This window comes from Geotrypetes seraphini, chromosome 1, assembly GCF_902459505.1.
Source record: "Geotrypetes seraphini chromosome 1, aGeoSer1.1, whole genome shotgun sequence".
Classification (NCBI taxonomy): Eukaryota; Metazoa; Chordata; class Amphibia; order Gymnophiona; family Dermophiidae; genus Geotrypetes; species Geotrypetes seraphini.
In genome coordinates this window covers 56,048,325-56,069,415 of record NC_047084.1, presented here as the reverse complement: position 1 = coordinate 56,069,415, position 21,091 = coordinate 56,048,325, and the positions used below count along the sequence as shown (strand labels likewise).

The 21,091-nt window shown below is 42.0% G+C and overlaps 1 pseudogene; it reads right to left on the bottom strand.

The window, feature by feature from the left end:
* Positions 1-1,399: 1,399 nt before the first annotated feature.
* LOC117366406 lies at positions 1,400-17,100 on the bottom strand (annotated as a pseudogene).
* Between the last annotated feature and the right edge of the window lie 3,991 nt (positions 17,101-21,091).

The window sequence follows — 21,091 nt, the reverse complement described above, 5'->3', positions numbered from 1 at the left end:
CCCCCCCCCTTCCCTTCCTGCGGATCCGACTACCTTGGCGATTCAAGCAGCGTGTGCAGCAGTCTTCACACGCTGCTTCGGGCCCTTCTACTGCCCTGATTTGCTCTGCCGCTTCTCTGATGATGTCATCAGTTATGTGCCAGAGTAAATCAGGCCAGTAGAAGGACCCGAAGCAGCATGTGAAGGCTGCTGCACACGCTAGAATCGCCAGGTTTGTAGTCTGTACCTCGGGAAGGGAAAGGGGGGTAGAGGAAACGCTAATGCTGCTGCAGGGAACTTGTGTGGGGGGAGGGAAATGGAGGGGGAGGGAATGCTGCTTTGGACTGACAGACAGAGGGAGGAAGGGAGACAGAAAGAAAAGAAGAAAGACACAGGAGCAGGGAGATACACAGAAAGACAAAGGGGGCCAGGGACAGAGACAGACAGAAAGAAAGTCAGCGGGAGTCATGTCAGGAGGGGTGCGGGATGCGGCAGAGGGAACTTTTCCAATGGGTGCAACTGGGCAGCTGTCGGGAACCTCTGATCAGGGGCAGAGCAAGGTAAGTGTATCATAGGGATAAGAAGGAGGGGGGGAGAAAAAGGAAGGGACGCCTACTGCTGGGCAGGGGGAGAAGGAAAGAGGTGCTGATGGACAGGGGGGGGTGAAGAAAAAGGAACGGAGGCCTAATGTTGTACAGGGGAGAAGGAAAGAGGTGCTGCTGGACAGGGGGGAGGTAAAACAAAGGGAAAAGGGCTGCTGCTGCATAAGGAGAGCAGTGAAGGGGTGGTGGTGGACACAGTGGAGGTAAAAGGAAAGGAGAATGGACAGGGGGAGCAGGCAAGAGGTGGTGATGGACAGCCAAGGAAAAAGAAAGAAAGCGGCTAAGGAGAGAGAGAGAGAAAGAAATAAAGACAGACACACACACATATATTCTAGCACCCGTTAATGTAACGGGCTATAAGACTAGTTTCATTAATATTTTGATAACCGAGTCGGGATGAATAGGTATATATCATCAAAGATTAGATTAGATATCCCCATTTAAAAGTTGAGCCACATTCCATATACCTTTATCTTGCGAATCAGCCCAATTAACCACGGCTTCCTGAATTTTAATATCAGGATTATGCCAAATTGAAACAAAGATCAGCATCTGGTCAAACCAAACACATCCCATGCACTAAAAAACAGTCTTTGATCCTGTGCTACAACAGAATGTCTTGCAAACTTAGGGCCCCTTTTAGAAAGCTAAGGTAGTAATTCCTCTATGGAAAATGCACCAAAGCCCAAAGGAATTGAATGGTTTTGCATTTTCCACAGGGGAATAACTACAATGGCTTTGCAAAAGAGGCCCTTAGAGTCAATCACAAACAAATTAGAAATCTTTAAGAGAGAAAGATCAAGCTCATGCACAGCTGCTCAAAATGATGGTGGCTGGTTCTGAATTTCCCTCAGCTGTAATCCCAGAAAGAATTCCTCCTCTGTATCACGATGTCCCGTAACAATCTACAGTATTGAAGCATTAGAAACTTCAACTTTTCTGAGTGATTCTTCTTCATGGGGAGAAGAAACTGCAAGAGGGGATCCCACCGGCAACGCTGACCTGGTCATGGTTACCTCAAAGCTACAACATTGTTCTGCTGCATTGAGGCACCAACCTATCTGTGGAGCTCCTAAAGGCCCCTTTTATATTGTTGCTAACAAACACTTCTGTTGGACCCACAGAAGCAAATACACTGGAAAACTATGGGTCTTGCTAATCCTTGCTAAGCCTCAAATTCGGGCTCAGTTCAACTGCAGGGGGACAAGCAGGAATTTTTCTGTCTCTTACTCATACTCATACCTCTGATGAATAAGATGAACAAAACAGCAAATCAAACTCACAGGAGATCATGGTGCTAGTGTTAGTAAGATGCCATCTTAGATTGCCCTGCCCCCACCAGGCACATACATAAAAAAATTCTAAAATTTTCTGTCACTTACATATGAACTATAGAAGAATATGATCAATCTCATTTCTCTAAACAGGAATTTGATTACCTTAGCAAAGCAAAAGCTTAGAATAGGGCTTTCTCAATAATTGTTCCACTTATGTTTCATTTCTTTTATTGTATTTTACATTCATTTATATATATATAAATGGTCTAGATCAGGGGTGTCAAAGTCCCTTCTTGAGGGTCGCAATCCATACTGGTTTTCAGGATTTCCCCAATGAATATGCATGAGATATATTAGCATCCATTGAAAGCAGTGCATACAAATAGATCTCATGCATATTCATTGGAAAAATCCTGAAAACCCGACTGGATTGCGGCCCTCGAGGAGGAATTTGACACCCCTGGTCTAGGTGGATTTCAGTATTGTATATATATAATCAGATGGACAATGTTTATTTTATACATGTTGGAGAAGAAAGAATCTCTCTTCTACCAAACTTGTTTGCCAGTGACAAACTCAAGGCCACTCCCTCCGTGATCTAGCCCCGAAACTCAAGCACTCCTCCATGATCTTCCCCTCACTCTCAATGCATACCTGTATATCTCTGGTGGTCTAGAGGGCTCCAATGGGGAAGGAACAATACCCACTTCCTCCTGCCCATGGTTGTGCCAAATCCAATATGAAACTGTAACTACTCACCACAGTTTCAAGGTATCTCTAGGGTTGTGTTAGTACTATGAGATTATGGCAAGAGGTCATTGTTGCCATATTGGATTTAGTGTAGCCACCAGCAGGAGTGACTGAGTATTGCTGTTGTCTCAGTGGAGCTACCTAGACCACCAGAGACATTCAGTTAGGCCCACAGGGCCTATGGGGGGGGGGGGGGGGTAGTATTGTCATGAAGAGGGAGGGGGATTGCTCTTAGAAGGGAGGTAGGATCGCAGGCAGGGGGGAGTGCCTGCTCTTGTGTTGGGAAGTTAAAAAAAATATAATATCCGTGATGACAGAAAGGGAGCAAAATCTAAAGAACATAACATAAGAACATAAGCAATGCCTCTGCCGGGTCAGACCCGAGGTCCATCGTGCCCAGCAGTCCGCTCACGCGGCGGCCCAACAGGTCCAGGACCTGTGCAGTAATCCTCTATCTATACCCCTCTATCCCCTTTTCCAACAGGAAATTGTCCAATCCTTTCTTAAATCCCAGTACCGTACTCTGCCCTATTACGTCCTCTGGAAGCGCATTCCAGGTATCCACCACCCGCTGAGTAAAGAAAAACTTCCTAGCATTTGTTTTGAATCTATCCCCTTCCAATTTTTCCGAATGCCCTCTTGTTCTTTTATGTTTTGAAAATTTGAAGAATCTATCTCTCTCTACTTTCTCTATGCCCTTCATGATCTTGTAGGTTTCTATCATGTCTCCTCTGAGTCTCCGCTTTTCCAGGGAGAAGAGCTCCAGCCTCTCCAATCTTTCAGTGTATGAAAGGTTTTCCATGCCCTTAATCATTCGTGTCGCTCTCCTCTGGACCCTCTCAAGTATTGCCATATCCTTCTTAAGGTACGGTGACCAATACTGAACACAGTACTCCAGGTGCGGGCGCACCATTGCCCGATACAACGGCAGGATGACTTCTTTTGTTCTGGTCGTAATACCATTTTTAATAATACCCAACATTCTGTTTGCCTTCTTCGCGGCTGCTGCGCATTGCGCCGTTGACTTCATTGTTGTATCCACCAGTACACCCAAATCTCTTTCAAGGTTACTTTCCTCTAATACTAATCCCCCCATTTGGTAGCTGAACATCGGGTTTTTTCTCCCTATATGCATGACTTTGCATTTCCCTACATTGAATTTCATCTGCCATTTATTCGCCCACTCCTCCAGTTTGTTTAGGTCCCTTTGTAGGTCCTCACACTCTTCCGTAGTTCTAACCCTTCTACAGAGTTTAGTGTCGCCCGCAAATTTTATAACTTCACAATTTGTCCCCGTTTCCAGGTCATTTATAAATATATTGAACAGCAGCGGTCCAAGAACAGACCCCTGCGGAACTCCGCTCGTGACTTTCCTCCAGCCCGAGTAGTGACCCTTCACTCCAACCCTCTGTCTCCTGCCTGCCAACCAGTGTTTGATCCATCTGTGTACGTCCCCTTCCACCCCGTGGTTCCACAGCTTCCTAAGTAGCCGCTCATGGGGTACCTTGTCAAAGGCCTTTTGGAAGTCAAGGTAAATGATGTCTACAGGTTCCCCTTTGTCCAACTGGCTGTTTACCCCCTCAAAGAAGTGCAGTAAGTTTGTTTGGCACGATCTTCCCTTGCAGAAGCCATGTTGGCTCGCTTTCATCAGCCCATTTTTTTCGATGTGCTCACAGATGCTGTCCTTTATCAGTGCTTCCACCATCTTGCCCGGAACCGATGTCAAACTTACCGGCCTATAGTTTCCCGGGTCTCCTCTTGACCCCTTTTTAAAGATAGGTGTAACATTTGCTATCTTACAGTCCTCCGGAATCTCTCCAGTTTTCAAGGATAGGTTGCAAACTCGTTGGAGTATTCCCGCTATCTCATTTCTTAATTCTTTTAGTACCCTAGGGTGGATTCCGTCCGGGCCTGGGGATTTGTCGCTTTTCAATCTATCTATCTGTTGGAGGACCTCCTCATGGCTCACCTCTATTGCTGACAGTTTTTCTTCTTGCTCACCATGGAAGATCACGTCAGGTTCCGGTACACTGGATGTGTCCTCGCTTGTGAAGATTGATGAGAAGAATTTGTTTAACCTGTCGGCTACCTCTTTTTGCTCCTTTATCACTCCCTTTTTGTCTCCATCATCCAACGGTCCTACTTCCTCCCTCGCTGGTTTCTTCCCCTTAACATATCTGAAGAATGATTTGAAGTTTTTTGCCTCCCTGGCCAGTCTCTCTTCGTATTCTCTTTTCGCTCTCCTAACCACTTGATGACATTCTCTTTGGCGTTTCCTGTGTTTATTCCAGTTTTCCCCAGTTTGGTCCTTTTTCCATTTCCGGAATGATTTTTTCTTGTCTCCTATCGCTTTCTTCACCTCATTGTTTATCCATGCAGGGTCTTTTGTTCGGTTTTTTTTGCACCCTTTTCTAAATCTGGGGATGTACATATGTTGTGCTTCTTGCACTGTGCCCTTGAATAGAGACCAGGCTTGCTCTACAGTTTCTGTTTTCCTTGAGCTGTTTCTAAGTTTTTTTCTTACCATTGCTCTCATAGCATCATAGTTCCCTTTCTTGAAGTTGAACGTTGTCACTGTGGTTCTCTTCCCTTTTGCTGTACTTACTCCTAATTTGTACTGGATCATGTTGTGATCGCTGTTTCCTAGTGGTCCTACTACTTCCACTTCTTTTGCAGGTCCCCCTATTCCGTTGAGGATTAGGTCAAGAGTGGCATATCCTCTTGTTGGTTCCTTGACAAGCTGATCCATAAAGCAGTCCCTCACAGCCTCTAAGAATTCTGTTTCCCTCGCACAGTTTGAGTTTCCAATATTCCAGTTTATTCCGGGGTAGTTAAAATCTCCCATTACTGTCACATTCCTGTTGTTGCCTTCCCGCCTCAATTCTGCTGCCAGATCTTTGTCGTTTGCTTCCGTTTGTCCAGGTGGACGATAGTATAGACCCAATCTTATGTCAAGGCCACTTTTTCCTGGTAATTTTACCCATAATGACTCCAGTCCTTCCGCCTTTGGTTCTATATCCACCCCGGACGAGGGAATGGAGTCTTTTATGTATAGTGCTATTCCTCCACCCTTCTTGTGGGTCCTGTCTCTTCTATAGAGTTTGTACCCTGGCAGCACTACGTCCCATTGGTTATCCTCATTCCACCATGTTTCCGTGATTCCAATGATGTCTAGGTTTTCTTTTTTGGCTATGGCTTCTAATTCTCCCATTTTGGTTTTTAGGCTCCTTGCATTAGCGTACAAGCAATTTAAGTCCTGGTCTTTTCTTTTCTCTGCTGGTTTTACATGTGTTTTGCTCCTCTTACCATCCCCTAGTTGGGCTGCCAGTCCCTCATTTCTGTTCCTTTCTTCCTCATTTTTTGGTGTATCTATTCTGTTCCTTTCTTCCTCATTTTTTGGTGTATCTTTTTCATCTGCAACCTGATTTCCTGATCTCTCCTGTTCCTCTAATTTTATCTGTTTGCCCTTTTTGTTGGTCAACAGCTTCTGTTGTTCGTCTCTTGCCTGTTCCCAGCATTTTTCCCGCTCAGTATCTTCTTTGGATACTCTTATCCGAACCTTCGACGTCAGGTCGACTATCGGCTTTCCCCTTCTTCTCAGTTTAAAGCCTGCTCAATTCCTCTCTTGACGTTGTTTGCTAGCAGTCTCGTTCCTGCCTTGCTCAGGTGTAGTCTGTCCCTCCTGAAGAGCTTGTTCTTCCCCCAAAAAGTTGTCCACTTTTCCTATAGATCATGACACAAGAAACAAAACAAGAAAATTTTCTTGCTTCCCATCCAATTTATTGTCTCCTCATTCACCATATCGGCTGATGCTGTGCACATCCTCAACAATTACTAAAGATTTGCAGTTAGCACACAATTTCCAACAAATACACATAGCTGCAAATGCTTGTCTGACTGATCATTGTTGAAAAGACACCTCCCTTGCCTTTTTTGCTAGACTGTTTATTAAAAAGGCCCCATAATTTTTAATTGGAGATGTTCAGAAAGTTATCTGTGTTGCTAGATTAAGAGCTGCTCTAGCAGCACCTTCAGCATATTAACAAGGCTTTGTCAATTTACCTCTTAAAAATAGATGCTGAATGCTGTCAGTTTTTAAAAGAGCCAGGTTAAACTTAAGTACTGAAAAACATTTTAAAATTTTACCATTTTGTACCAATTAGATAAATTTTCAAAAGAAAACATTCTACTGAGCTTGATACTGCTGGAGCCAAGGCTAATTTTTAAGAATATTTGCAAAGTATATACAGAATAAAGTATACATAACATCTCCACTTGTATTTTAACAATCCCATTTCATTGTGGGCAAAAGTACACACCTTGTAAAATGACATGCACATTTTTAGCTGTTCAGAAAAGGGACATTTCTAATCAGGAGAATTTACCCAGGTAGCTTCTTATTTAACTTGAGTACATATTTTTGCAAACTGTTTTTTGTGTCTGCTCTTTATTTTTCGATTTAAGTTGCAGTTTCTTTGAGCAGAGACAACGTTCCATTCCATTTATTAATTCAATTTAACATCCACTACACAGGTAAGATTTAATCATGCAGATTGTTTCATAAGTCCTGTGCATATGTTTATATAAATTTGCTCCTAGGTAACAAGCACATATAAATATCTTTTATGAATTTCTACATTTTGCTAACTGCATGCACTGGTTTGGGAAAGCCATCCAAGGTTTTTTTCTGAAATACCAAATGTTGTAATTTAAGCCAAAAAGATAACAAAAGTTATAGCAAATTAGTTTATAGGACAACAAAGATCTAAATGGCATGGATAAGTAGATTGTAACTATTCCTTTGGTAATCCCATTGGCAGGCATACTTAAAGCATGTCTCAATGCTTCAAGGAAACTGTCAGCATCAAATTGTAAGACTGAGCCTTTAGGCTATGGAGTCAGAAGACTCTTGCTATACATTGCCACCCATGAGTTAAAGTACTTCTATTCTTTAGAATGACAGACATTTTAGTTTAGACAATACACATGAAAAAGAACATGCCTTATTCACTGAGATGCCATTGTTACTTTTGTTTAACTTCTTTTTTTTTTTAAGTTCAATCATCTTTATTAATATTTTAAAATACACATATCTGAGGCACGAATAGCAGTAGTTTTAACTTCTTAACTTCTTCCTGTTCTTTATTTCTTTACATGTAAAACAGTAGTAGCTGAATCGATTTCTACCATGGTTCAAATTACAACCATATAACATTGACTAGTGTGAATTCATGCAATTTATTGAAATATAATTAAAACATATTTGTCCATTCTATAAATGGCGCTGATACTATTGGAGATAAGGCTAATTTTTAAGAATATTTGCAAAGTGTAAGTACCACTACTATTAATTATTTCTATAGTGCTACCAGATGTACGCAGCGCTGTACAGCGTCACAAAGAGTAAGAAAACAGTCCCTGCTCGAAAGAGCTTACACTCTAAACAGGCAAGACAGACAAACAGGATGTCATGGATACAGTTAAGGGGAACGGTTAATCAGCTGGCTGGATTGGAAGGCAGAGGAGTAGGGTTAAGGATCGAAGACTATATAAAAAAGGTGGGTTTTCAGTCTGCTTTTAAACAAGGGAAGGGACTTGATGGACAAACTCGGGTAATTTATTCCAGACATAGGGGGCAGCTAGATGAAAGGAACAAAGTCTGGAATTGGCAGTGGAGTAGAAGGGTAACGTTAAGAGTGATTTATCTGAAGAACAAAGTTTTCTTGGAGGTATATAAAAAGATTGTGATGCCAGTATATTAAGTAGAATAAAGTATATATGTGGATTTAAAAATAACATCCCCCAATTGTATTTTAACAATCCCATCCTAACCTCACTCCTATTTCATTGTGATTGACATGTGATTGGCAGCCATTTTTAGGTGGCTGCTGATACCAGTGCCATTTATAGAATTAGAGCTGTTTTTTAAAACAGGCACCTTAAACCACTTCTGACAAACTCCTTAAGCCACTTGTGACATAAACACTCACACCAGCCTCAGGTGTCCTTAGGCATGCCTAGACGCTTCCATAGGCATGCGAACAGCACTTTCAATGTAGGCGTCATTCGCCACATCAATAATTTTTTTAAAAAAGACATATGTCTTAATTGGTTAGTTAGACGGTGGTAGGACGCCCACTGCTGCCTAATATTGCTTTTTTGTCTATTGTTAAGGCCTGCTGGTAAATTCTAGATATCAACCTGTTTTGATATTGTAGTCACGTGGGGGGTAAGACAAGGCCTCTAAAAAAACTGTCAACTGTCAAATTTCTTATTTCTCTAATTTCCTTTCAAACTTTGGTCAGGCCCATCTGTTATAGTAGTCCTTTAAATCAGTGGTTCCCAACCCTGTCCTGGAGGACCACCAGCCAGTCAGGTTTTCAGGATAACCATAATGAATATACCTGAGAGAGATTTGCATATAAAGGAGGTGACAGGCATGCAGATCTGTGCCATGCATATTCATTAGGGCTATCCTGAAAATCTGACTGGCTGGTGGTCCTCCAGGATAGGGTTGGGAACCACTGATATAAATCTGAAGTTCATTTATTCTTTTTCTAGTGTACTGTCATTTAAAGTTTTCAGTCCAGTTTTTCTCTAAAATAAGGAACTAAGACCTAATTTTCCCAATGTTCTAATTAACATGGTGGTCTATAAAGAACTGGCCTGGATATTTTCTGAGCAGTTCCCAATGAGCATCTGAGTTTATTCTAGCAATATCCTAAGTAACCTTCTCTAAGCCATCCACTGCTGCCTTTGCTGGCTGGAATCAAGCTATCTATCATAAAGATTAATCATATATGCAGCATACTGGAGAACTTGTCAAACTCAGAGCTCACACATGAAGAATAATTCTCTGGAGAAATACAATAGAGCAGTTCTGCACACCAATGTTAAAATGTATAAACCAGATGCATACTCTTATGCCATTCATTCTTCTGTCTAAAGTTTTATATTTGTATTCAGATGTTATTGATTTTAATTAGGCAAAGTGGACGAAGCACTGAAGTTTATGTATTAGTTCAATTTCCCAGTTGACCAGTATAACTTTGATTGCTGGGCTCCCTCTAAACAACTCTATGCAGTTTAAACCAGGAAAGTAGCAGTCCTCAGTCCCTTGTATCTACAAAGAAACATTGAAGATCTAATGCAGTCATCATGGTCTTGCATTTTCCTCCTAGACAATAGCCATTCACCTTCTTCCTAAAAATTATTCCATGTATTCACATCGTCAGCATTTATGATAATAGTATGCACTCTTTAAATATCACACACTTCTTGATACATTTGATCCATTCTGTGTCTTCTACCTCTTTGGAAATAGTGCTCATTAAGGAACATTCAGTACAGGAGACAGCAAAAACTACAAGGATGCTTGGGAGCATAGGGGGAGGAATGGCCAGTAGGAAAAAGGAGGTATTGATGCCCCTGTATAAGACTCTGGTGAGACCTCATTTAGAATATTGTGTACAATTCTGGAGACAGCACCTTCAAAAAGATATAAATAGGATGGAGTCAGTCCAAAGAGAGGCTTCTAGAATGGTCGGTGGTCTACGTCATAAAGCATACATGGACAGACTCAAAGATCTCAATATGCATAGTTTAGAGGAAATGGGCTCAAGAGTAATTTAAGGAAATATTTTTTTACAGAAAGGGTGGTAGATGCATGGCATAGTCTCCCAGAAGAGGTGGTGGAGACAAAGGCTGTGTCTGAATTCAAGAAAGCATGGGACAGGAATGTAGGATATCTTAGGGAGAGGAGGAGATAGTAAATACTGCAGATGGGCAGACTGAATGGACCATTTGACCTCTATCTGCCATTATGTTTCTATGTTTAAAATTTAAGTGCCAGGATGAAGCACTCTAAGCACAAATTCTATAATGGCAGTTCCGCATAGAACAGACTTTATAGAATACTAGCTTTAGGAGGGAATTCTTCAAGGTGCTGTAAAGTGTCACCCTATACTGCACTTTGATGCCCCATCAGATTCAGCAACCTGCAGGATCCTAGTACCACAGATTACTGAATCCCATCTTAGAGGAACAATGCTGCTTAAGTACCACTCACAAACAACATTATTCCCTTGGCCCAGTAGCATCAGGCCACAAAGCTGCACCCCAATGCTTCCAGGCCATTAGCTCAGGAATCCCACAATTCAACTCCCCCAACTCAGGCCTTCCCCAAAGGTCAAAGCACCCTAATCCTCCCCATCCCTACCCCCCTGTACTGTTTTCATTGGTCGTTCAGGGTGAGGGTCTTCTGTGGGTCCTCTGGGTTCCAAGGGGTTTTCAGGCAGGAGCAATGCCTAGTCATTCCTACTCTGTCTGTCTGAGGCTCCAAAATTATGCTTCTAGTGGTAGTCTTGGAGAACTACCACTAGAGTGTCAGGTCTTCTATGTAAGGAAATATTTCTTTATATGAAAGGTTGGTGTAAATGCTTCCCTAACTATTTAAAAATGTATATACCGCCTAGAATCTAAGCACTTTCCAATAACAAACATTCATAAAATAAAATCATAACAACACATAGACATTACATAATCATTCTCTACCTTATCATTCAGAACATACTATTTGAATACCCAATAGAGCATCAGAGTTTCCCCTGCCACATAATACATAAAGGCATCAACAAACAGTTGTGTCTTTAATAATTTCTTGAAGGTGACAGTCAATTCATAATCTTAAGTGTCCAGGGAGGGTATTCCACAAGGACACACTAGTAATCAAAAACATTTTTGTTTTCACAGTTACATAGTTCACTCCCATTTCTTTGGTTGCTGTTAGTTTTATAACTCCCTCTGACCTCAATGCCTTTTTAGGTCTATAGATCTCCCATAGCATGCAAAAACAGGTTGAGGCTGATCTATACAAAACTTGATGCCCTAGGGACAGTACTTTTTAATTCACCTTCTGTTTCATAGGCAACTAATGTAATTTCAAAACAGGTGAAATGTGTGACATTTTTGGAGTGCCAGTGATCAATCTAGCAGTCAAATTCATCATCAACTGCAAAGTCTTATACTTTTTGTCAAACTAAGATAGAGTGAATTACAGTAGTCCAATTTTGGTAAAATTACACCTTGTATAACCGTCCTTAAGTCATAAGATGTTAACATCAGTTTTAGTCTATATAAGGCAGTGGTCTCAAACTCGTGGCCCGGGAGCCACATGCGGCTCGCCAGGTACTATTTTGAGGCCCTCAGTATGTTTTATCATAATCACAAAAGTAAAATAAAATAGTTTCTTGATCATATGTCTCTTTAGCTATAAATTACAATGTTATTATTAAGACTTAGCCAAAAGGAAAGATTTATAAACTATAAAGAGTTTTACTTCATGCAAAATTGTCATTTCTTTAATAAGAATTAACTATTTTTTCTGAGGTCCTCCAAGTATTTACAAATCCAAAATGTGGCCCTGCAAAGAGTTTGAGTTTGAGACCACTAATATAAGGTATGCAATTGTGCATACCCCTACCCCCAAAATGGTTTTCAAAATCTGCTTTTTCATTGTGAGTGCAGAGTCTGGGCAGATCCCCAATATTGACATTTCCTGTTTTACTTCTTCTTGGGCCCTAACACATTTAAACAATCCACATGATTTTCCTCCAAGTCTTGTCCCACAATCATAATCTCAGTCTAGTTGATATTCAATTGTAGCCCATGAGATGACATCCACAAGTAAACCCCCTTCAAACAAAAGTTTAATCTTTTCTCAACCTCTTGTTTCTGCTTTCCTATTGAGAATTAAAATAGAATATCATCAGCGTATATTCTGTATTCAACCTCCAGCTGACAGAAAACTTTCTCTAAACTTGCCATATAGATATTAAACAACTTGCTATATAGATATTAAACAACAACTAAACTTGCCATATAGATATAAAACAACAACTAATGGTATTTCCAAATTATACTCCTTATAATAATCAGCAGTAATTATGTTGTCTTCCTTGTACTTAAAAATTGCTGTAACTGAATAGGATCCCAAAATATAAATTCAATATTTTGTAATTTAACTAAACAATTGCAAGGAAATTTCAAGAAAAAAGATACCTCGAGAGCCACTTCTCTAGTTTTCAACTTTAAAAATTCCTTCCTCCTTAACTGAGTGATTCTAGAGACATCAGGAAAAATTTGTACCGTGTCACCACAAAATTTAGACATTCTATTCTTAAAGTAGGTTTTTATTGTCAGCATTTTCTCTCTCACTCATGCAGGCTATCGATAGAGTGGATCTAGACTGGATCACATCTTGACTGTCCTCCAAGAACCCCATAAAGTCTAAATCAATAGATGCCAGCGAGGAAGGAATTTAACCCTTTAATTGGCAGATGGTGAAATGGCTGCTTTAGGTAACTTGGTGTTGAACGAGAACAGCAGTGCCAAGGAACTTGCATTTGGAGATGCAGATCTCCCTTAAGAGCCATCCATAGAAGACACATGTTCCTTCTGAACAACAATGCCAAATGAAGGGCTAATATACTACCTTTCTGTGGTATAATCACAGACATTTGCATATTAAATACAGGTACTTTTTCTCATAATCTAAGTGAGGGTTTTTCCATTTTTTATGTACTTGGGGCAATGGAGAATTATATAATTTGCCCCGTGTCAGAGGAAACTGCATTAGGAATCATACAAGCTTCAAGATTCAAGTTTAATAAAATGTGATTAATCGCCTATCTTAGATTATAGGCAATATACAATAATAATAAAAAAGGGCTTTACAAATTAAAATGCAAAACAACAACAAATAACAAAGACAAGGACGGATGAACAAGGAAACAAAAGGGAGAGGGCTGAACTACAATAAAGTCAAGAAAAGAGGACAAAAAAGGGGAAGAACATGAGAAGGGGGAGGGTTTCTTCAAAGCTGCTTTTTACAAATTTGAGGAAGGTGGACTAGCGTCAGTGGTTCTCCTGTTTTTATGCCACTGCATTTACATTAGGCTTCTCCTTCACTCTGCTGAAAACAGAGAATAGAGTGATTCTAGAAGATACAGATCTGCATATTTGTGAGTCTAATAGTTCTGGCCCAGTGACGATTGCTGACAGAAGTCCTAAAGCACAATCTGAAATAAGTTCATTCCAAGGAAGTTTTAATGCTGAAAGGTTACCAGTCCCAAGAGGTTGCTGTTATGAGTTAGCACAAAATCTAAGGTAGAGAATGACACAGTGACAGAATTCATCACCGTTCCCATCCCCGCGGATAATCGTGAGAAACCATCCCATGCCATTCTTTAGTGTCTATCGCAACCTCAGTCCTTCTACACCAGCATTCTTTAATGTAAGGCTTGAAGGTCATTTGCTGTGCCCATTCATACTCTAATTCTTCCCTCTCTCCTTAAAGAATAACATGGGGATGAATTTTGCCACCATGTCCTTCTCTAATCTAAGGTATGATCAGTTACCAGTGGCGTACCTAGCATATGTGACACCCGGGACCCATCATTTTTTGACACCCACCCCCATCTGTACGAAAAACATGATTTTTAGTAACAAGCTACACGTCACACATGAGAACATAGGAAAAGGAAGCATCTTACATATTGCAGTGAGCAGTACATCAATTCACCCATTGTAAAACTAAACAAGCCAGACTAGTACAGATCAATCCTACACCATCAATCCGAACAGAAAACCACACACATAACACACAGAAAACACCTTCATTCTAGTATGGAATATGTCATCACAAACTAACCCCTCCCCCTTTTACAAAACTGTAGTGTGGATTTTAGCTACGGTGGTAACAGCTCTGACGCTCATAGAATTCTGAGCATCAGAGCTGCTACCACCACGGCTGGCGCTAAAAAACGCTCCACAATTTTGTAAAAGGGGGGATAAAATAGAAATACATAGACAAAGGTTAAATTGAACCAGCAAGAAGCTGGACTCTGCATAAAATGCAACACCACAGAAACAGTGACACATGTCTCCTAAAGCAATAAATAAATAGAAAATTGTTTTCTACCTTTGTCTTCTCTGGTTTCTGCTTTCCTCATCTTCTTGTTACTCTCTTCCTTCTGTCTACTGTCTGCCGTCTCTCTGCCCCTCCCTATATGGCATCTTCTCTCCTTCTATGCCTCTTCCAGAAACTGTATGCCTCCTCCTTCCATCTCTCCTTTCACCCCTATTGGTCTGGCATCTCTCTCCTCTCCTTCCTTCTCCCACACCTCTCTTCTGCAATCCCTTTCTTCCCTCATTTTCCTTTTCAATTTATTTTCTGCATCCATCTAGATTACGTTCTTACTACCCTTTCATCAATTTCCTTTTTTACTGTCTACCTACAGCTCGCCACCTCTTTCCCTCACCCCCTCCAGTATTTCCCTAACTCAATCCTTTTCCCCTATCATCTGCCCTCTTCTCTCTCCCCACTTCCATCATCTGCCCCTTCTCCCTACTTCCATCATCTACCCTCTTCTCTCTCCCCTTTCTCCCCACTTCCATTTTATTTATTTCCTGATGATGATCCATTAGGAAAGAAACTAATCTTGTGGCAAGCAGCTCATCGAGATCTACTTCTTCTGCACAGCATAACACACATCGAGAAAAAGTCTGTAACATCAGAGATCTAGTTCCCATTGCATCATGAAGTCGTGGCATATCGACATTTTGGCTGATTTGAGCAATCATATGCATTAGAAGTTGAAGCTTTCTACGATTTGGTGGTGGAAGCAACAAACAGCACAGCTGCAATGCTTCTATAGCAACCCTCTCTAAGTGAGGCTTTAGTAGTCTGTGTGTCATGGCAGCTTTGTGTGGTAGTTGGCTACAAGATTTCCTGAAAGTTCCATAGTACTTGGGTTGAGTTTTTGGAGAAATTCAATATCAGACTCAGCATTCTGTCTTTCTTCTGTGGAAGTTGCATTGGTCCCACCTAGTTTCCTCTGTTTAGGCTGAACCATATCATTTGGTTTTATGGTGATTTCTGCAACTGGTGTATTTATTCTACAACATTCTTCTACATTTTGTGACCTGCGTCGATTTACTTCCTGTTATCCACTATATAATTCTGGATCATGTACACGTCTTGAAAAGGCTCTACTAGTATAAGCATTGGACAGTTTATGGTGACTGTTGTCTGAACAAAAGTCAAGCACCAACTCCGATTTATATCCAAATCGGTTTTCATTACCTTGATTTGATGATAAATTATGTTCAGACTGACAGACAATATTTAGACCTCTTGTTTTATGAAAGCCCAAATTATCTTCAGCAATTCCTTCCATCGAGAAGCACCTCGGCCTGAATTTGAGATGTGATTTAGAGTCGTCACTTGTGACTGAAAGATTTTCACAGCTTCCTCTCATTATGTCATTAGCATTGGCCCTTCTACACCCAGAATTAGAATGTATTTTTCCGATGCATCCTTTTGGAAGTTCATGATCATTTGTTAGATTTTCTGAAGAAACAGCATCTATCGGTTGATTTTCTTCTTTTGTCTCTCTACGAACTAAACTAAGTAGAAGGCATTCTGTTGACTTGAAAGCATTTGTATTGCTCAAGTGTAATGCTTTTGTAGGCTGCAGACCACAAGCCTCGTCTTGAATTTTACGTTTCCCTCTGCATCTATTTGGAACTGTTATGTAGCCACACATAACTAAGACATTCACAAAAAGTTCATAATACTCAAAGGTAAGCAATGGTTCAGGAAGACCAAGAAAATAATCTGCAATTGTCCTGAATACATCCCGTTCAAAACCAGCATATGTTGGTTGGCTCGTGTCATTATTTCTAGGCCAATTTGCTAGGCACTTCATAGCAGATAAAACCCAATGAGGAAGATCATCTGATTTATTCTGCAGTGTGACAACTCCATGTTTACTTGTGTGTGTCATACTATACATTATATAGCAAGATTTATTTGTGCAGGATCCAAAACTTCATCCAGTGATGGTAGACCTAAAATCTTCTGCATATGGATCAAAATAATGTTTCTCCAGATTTCTTCCACATCTTCTTGGCTCACATCCCTATAGTTTGCATTCTGCTCGCTTTCCTCTTTTCTGTCAATGTCCATGTAATGTATGTTCTCCTTTGATGCAGAAAGGCCATGCTTTTTTGGAATCTTTTTGGAGAAGGGTGTCAGTTTAAAAAGGTTTTCTTGCTCTTTAGAAACATTTTCATTGCTGTTCTTTTTCCACAGTGGATGCCGACTTGGCACAGTTTTGAGTGGAGAATTTGAAGGAAATCTGTATAGCTGAGTACTGTCTTCAAGATTTTCTGACCCCCATCTACCTTTCACATCTTCAATGACATGGTTCTTCAAAAATTTTCGTAGTAGTTGTATAGTTTGCTGTCTAGTAACTTCTGGGCCAAAATTGCTATTGTTTCTCAGTAACTCAAGAAGACAGTCAATAGCTTCACAGGCAGTAAAACAATTTCCATAAAGTCTGAAGTGGTATTCCAGCCCTGAAATGTTGTGTTATTTCATTCCACAGCCTTGTAGCTCAGTAGGGTCCCGGGGTAGCGCGGCTCGCCATCTCCGCCAAAACAAAAGAAAACCAGGCAGAGGAGATACAGCCGCTCAGCACCGTCCGGAAGCCGTGTGCTTCATGCCGCGCTCAAACCGGCAGCTAAAGGGCCGCTCCACTTCCCAACTGCCCGAGTTCCCTCAGCTTCCTGCCCCCTTATCTCAATCTCTCCATCCACCACAGGCCCATCTTTCTCCCTTCCTCACCTTTCCAATTTTGGCAACAAGATCTGCAACCCCCCCACGATGACACTTAAGATCGGCAAAATGCATCATTCTACCCCTGGCATCAACAGAACTTCAGATTGGCAACGCGGTGCTCAGTCAAAAGCGGAAACAGGAAGCTGAGTCAGAAGGAAGCTTTTGACGTGACCACTAAAGAATGGCACGGAGAAAAAATCTGTCCCCGTCACTGCACCATCCTCTTTACCACCCAGTCACCGCCATCCCATTCACCGCCCCATCACTGTCCCCACAGCATCCATACAAGCCTCAGTATTGCAATATTTAGCTTATTCCTTCCTTATAAATCAAAGTTCTGGCTGCTGAACTGGAGAAAGAGATGTTCAGCTGGCAGGGCTTTGTTTATAAATTTTTAACAACACAACTAATAAACTACTTTATCCTGAAGCAAAAAAAAAAAAAAGAAAAAAGAAATAGAATTTTTTTTTCTACCTTTGTTGTCTGGTTTCTGCTTTCCTCATGTTCTCAATCAATTCCTTCCATCCACTGTCTCTCTTCTCTCTGCGTCTTCCATTTGCTCTGTTACTGTGCCTCTCCATTTCTCCCCCCTTCCAAATTGGTCTGGCACGCATCTTCTTCCCTCCGCTCCCCCCATAGTCTGGCATCTCTGTCTTCTTCCCTGCCAGCGTCTTCTCCCCACTCTCTCTTCCCCATTTCCCTTCAGCGTCTTCTCCCCACTCCCTCTTCCCCATTTCCCTTCAGCATCTTCTCCCCACTCTCTCTTCCCCATTTCCTTTCAGTGTCCTTCTCCCCCCTCTGTCTTCCCCATGTGCTTTCAGCGTCCTTCTCCCCCCTCTGTCTTCCACATGTGCTTTCAGCGTCCTTCTCCCCCTTCTGCCTTCCCCATGTGCTTTCAGCGTCCTTCTCCCTCCTCTGTTTTACCCATTTCCCTTAAGCGTCTTTTCCTCTCCACTCCACCTTTCCTCCCTTTCTCCCCCCCCCCCCCGCCCGCCCACCCAACCGACAAAAGGCCCGGTCCGACAAACCTCCCTGCCCTGTGGCTGGGAGTCTAAATTACCTTCTTACAGCAGCTGAGCATTGTAGTTGCATTTGGCTGCCTTAAAGGTCGTCTCTGATGCAACTTTCGGTTGCATCAGAGATGACCTTTATGGCAGCCACACGCAGCTTCAATACTCCAGCCGCTGTAAGAAGGTAATTTAGACTCACTGCCACAGGACAGGGAGGTTTGTCAGACTGGGCCTGTTGTCGGTTGGTCGGTCGGGCGGGCGGGCAAAGGGGGGGGGGAGAAGCGCCACAAAGGTAAAGGGACCTGGTCGGCTGTGCACCCTCCCTAAGGCTGCACCCGGGAATAACCGCCCTCCCCCTTGGTACGCCACTGCCAATTACAGGGTTCAGGAAGGTGACAAGTTGCACGAAGAGCAAGAAAATTTTTATCTTGCAGATGAAGAGGAATTATAACCCAAAATTGGAATCACTAAGTTCCCATTGTGAAATGAATCTCAAGGAGTACCAATGGGTTACCATATGGCTCCAGAAAAAGGAGGACAGAAGAGACACCTGGACTTTACTTCTATTGAAACAAATGGAAGTAAAACCCAGATGTCTCAATCCGTCCTCCTTTTTCTGGAGCCATATGGTAACCCTATCATGTGGAGAAATCACAAGAAGGGGAGAAGTATAATACCAGGAAATGGACAGGGATTCTAAACAAAGTAGAAGGTCTGATTGAATTTTGATGGGGGTCAATAGATGAGATACTAAAAGTGCTACTCCATCACCCCTTCATGAAATGTGTGGTTGAACAGGCTTAAAACTGTGGAAGTAGGCAATGAGCCTAGATTGGTTCCTCTCCCTGTCCTAGCCATATGTCAGTCAGGGCTATAATTTGAATTAATAAATCAAAAAACAAATTGTGAATAGCCATAGTCTTCTTTTTCATGAATCAATAATTAAGTAGTGAAAATGTAAGGGTAGGAGCTAGTGGATATTTTCATATCAAAGTTATTGCTTAATGGGTCAATTGAAGAATAAGAGATTAAACACCTTACCTTGCATTATCTGTGCAATGAGATAAACAGTACAGGCTGATCAAATTTCAGTTTTGGTTATGGTTAGGTTTACCAGATTTGCCAATGGGAAAACCCAGATGCATTGCCCTGCCCTGTTCCACCACCAGCACTGCCCCATTCTGCCCCAGCCCCAACCCCATAAAGTGCGTCTCTTTTTCTCTTGATCTCCAGGTTGCATTTGGAGGACTTGTAGCATGCGTGGATGTGTGTGACATCATCCACACATTCTTGTTGGAAGCCCTCCAGATGCAGGTGGAGCTCAGGGCTTTCCACAACCGGGACTAACTGCCAGATTTTGGAAAATCCATCCGGGAACCTGGACATGTGCGGGGTTTCATGGATGTCTAGCAACCCTAGTTATGGTGTTAAAACTGGCCCAAAATCCTATTTCTGCCCAGTTTGGGTTTTGACCAAAAGGCTAGGGTTATGGTTTCAAATTTGGCCAAAACTGTGTGTTTTCAGTGGAAGTTAAAAATTTGTTCTTTATCCTGTTTGTTTCCCTCCCCTCCTAACAGGAGTTGCCTCTCTCCCCTGCCCACTTGTAGGTGTTCCATTCAAGTCTATTTTATAATCCCTGGTGGTCTAAAGGTGTAATCAAGGCAGGATTGATCTCCAGTTGCTCCTGCCCAAACTGACTCTGCTCTCAATATGGTTGCCATGACCTTTAGTGGCAAACTTGTGAGTTTGCTGCAAGAGGTCACGTCAGTCATTTTGAGACTACAGTTGATATGGGCAAGAGTGACTGGGGAACACTTCTACCTTGAATATACCATTAGAGCACTATATTTCATGGAAATGGGTACTGCAAACATTGTTGCAGGTTAATGGATAGGACTCAAAGGAAGATAGTTCCAATAAAGAATTACTTCATTTGGCTCCTGATAAATAGTAATTTAAAGCCCCAACTCCCTCATTCTATACCAGGTCACTTAAAGTTAGGGGCAAATGGTGCACATCAGTTATAGAACAATGGGCTAGATTTACTAAGCAAACCGATCGTGTACCAATCGGTTTGCGACCCCTTTGCGACCCGAATTCCCTCCAACCCAATTCACTAACCTCTCCTGTGATCCGCTTCCGATCCGTGCTTGAAATGAGGGAAGAACAAGATTCACCAACAAAATTTAGGCACACCGACCGGGCAGGCTGACCAAGAAAGAAGCGACTGCTGGGGAGCAGTTGCTGACATCCTTTTCAACTGCCGCCCTTCCTCTCTGCCGCCCTGGTCTTGTGTACAGCAATACTCAGGAGCCCGTGGTTTTAAAAGAACACGCCATGAGGAAGGATGGAGGAAAGGAAGTTAACAGTTCCTTTTTTAAAAAAGATTTATTGTCGCAAGCCCGTGGTTTTAACATGCTTTAAACCTGCGGGTTAAAACCAAGAGCACACAATAAAGTGTTTTAAAAAAAGGAACTGCCTCTGCTGCCCTGCATGTGTTCCCCCCTCCCCCCCGGTGCTCTGAAAGCCTGTTTGTAGCTCATTACCATTCATTTTTATATGTTGTGAGACATGGTGCAGGGTTTGCTTCTGCTTTGGATACCCAGATGTCACGCTTAACTGTCTGTGCTAGCTTTCTGCATCGGCCCCTTGAAAGTTTCCCTTCTGTCTTTCCCTTCTACTTCTGGGCTAAAGCGGTGGCAGTTGGTCAGTTTGCACTCGGGGAACGAGAGGGAAGTTAGGAGAGCCAGCGCATGCGCAGACCATCTACAGGCAAAGAAGATGGTCTGC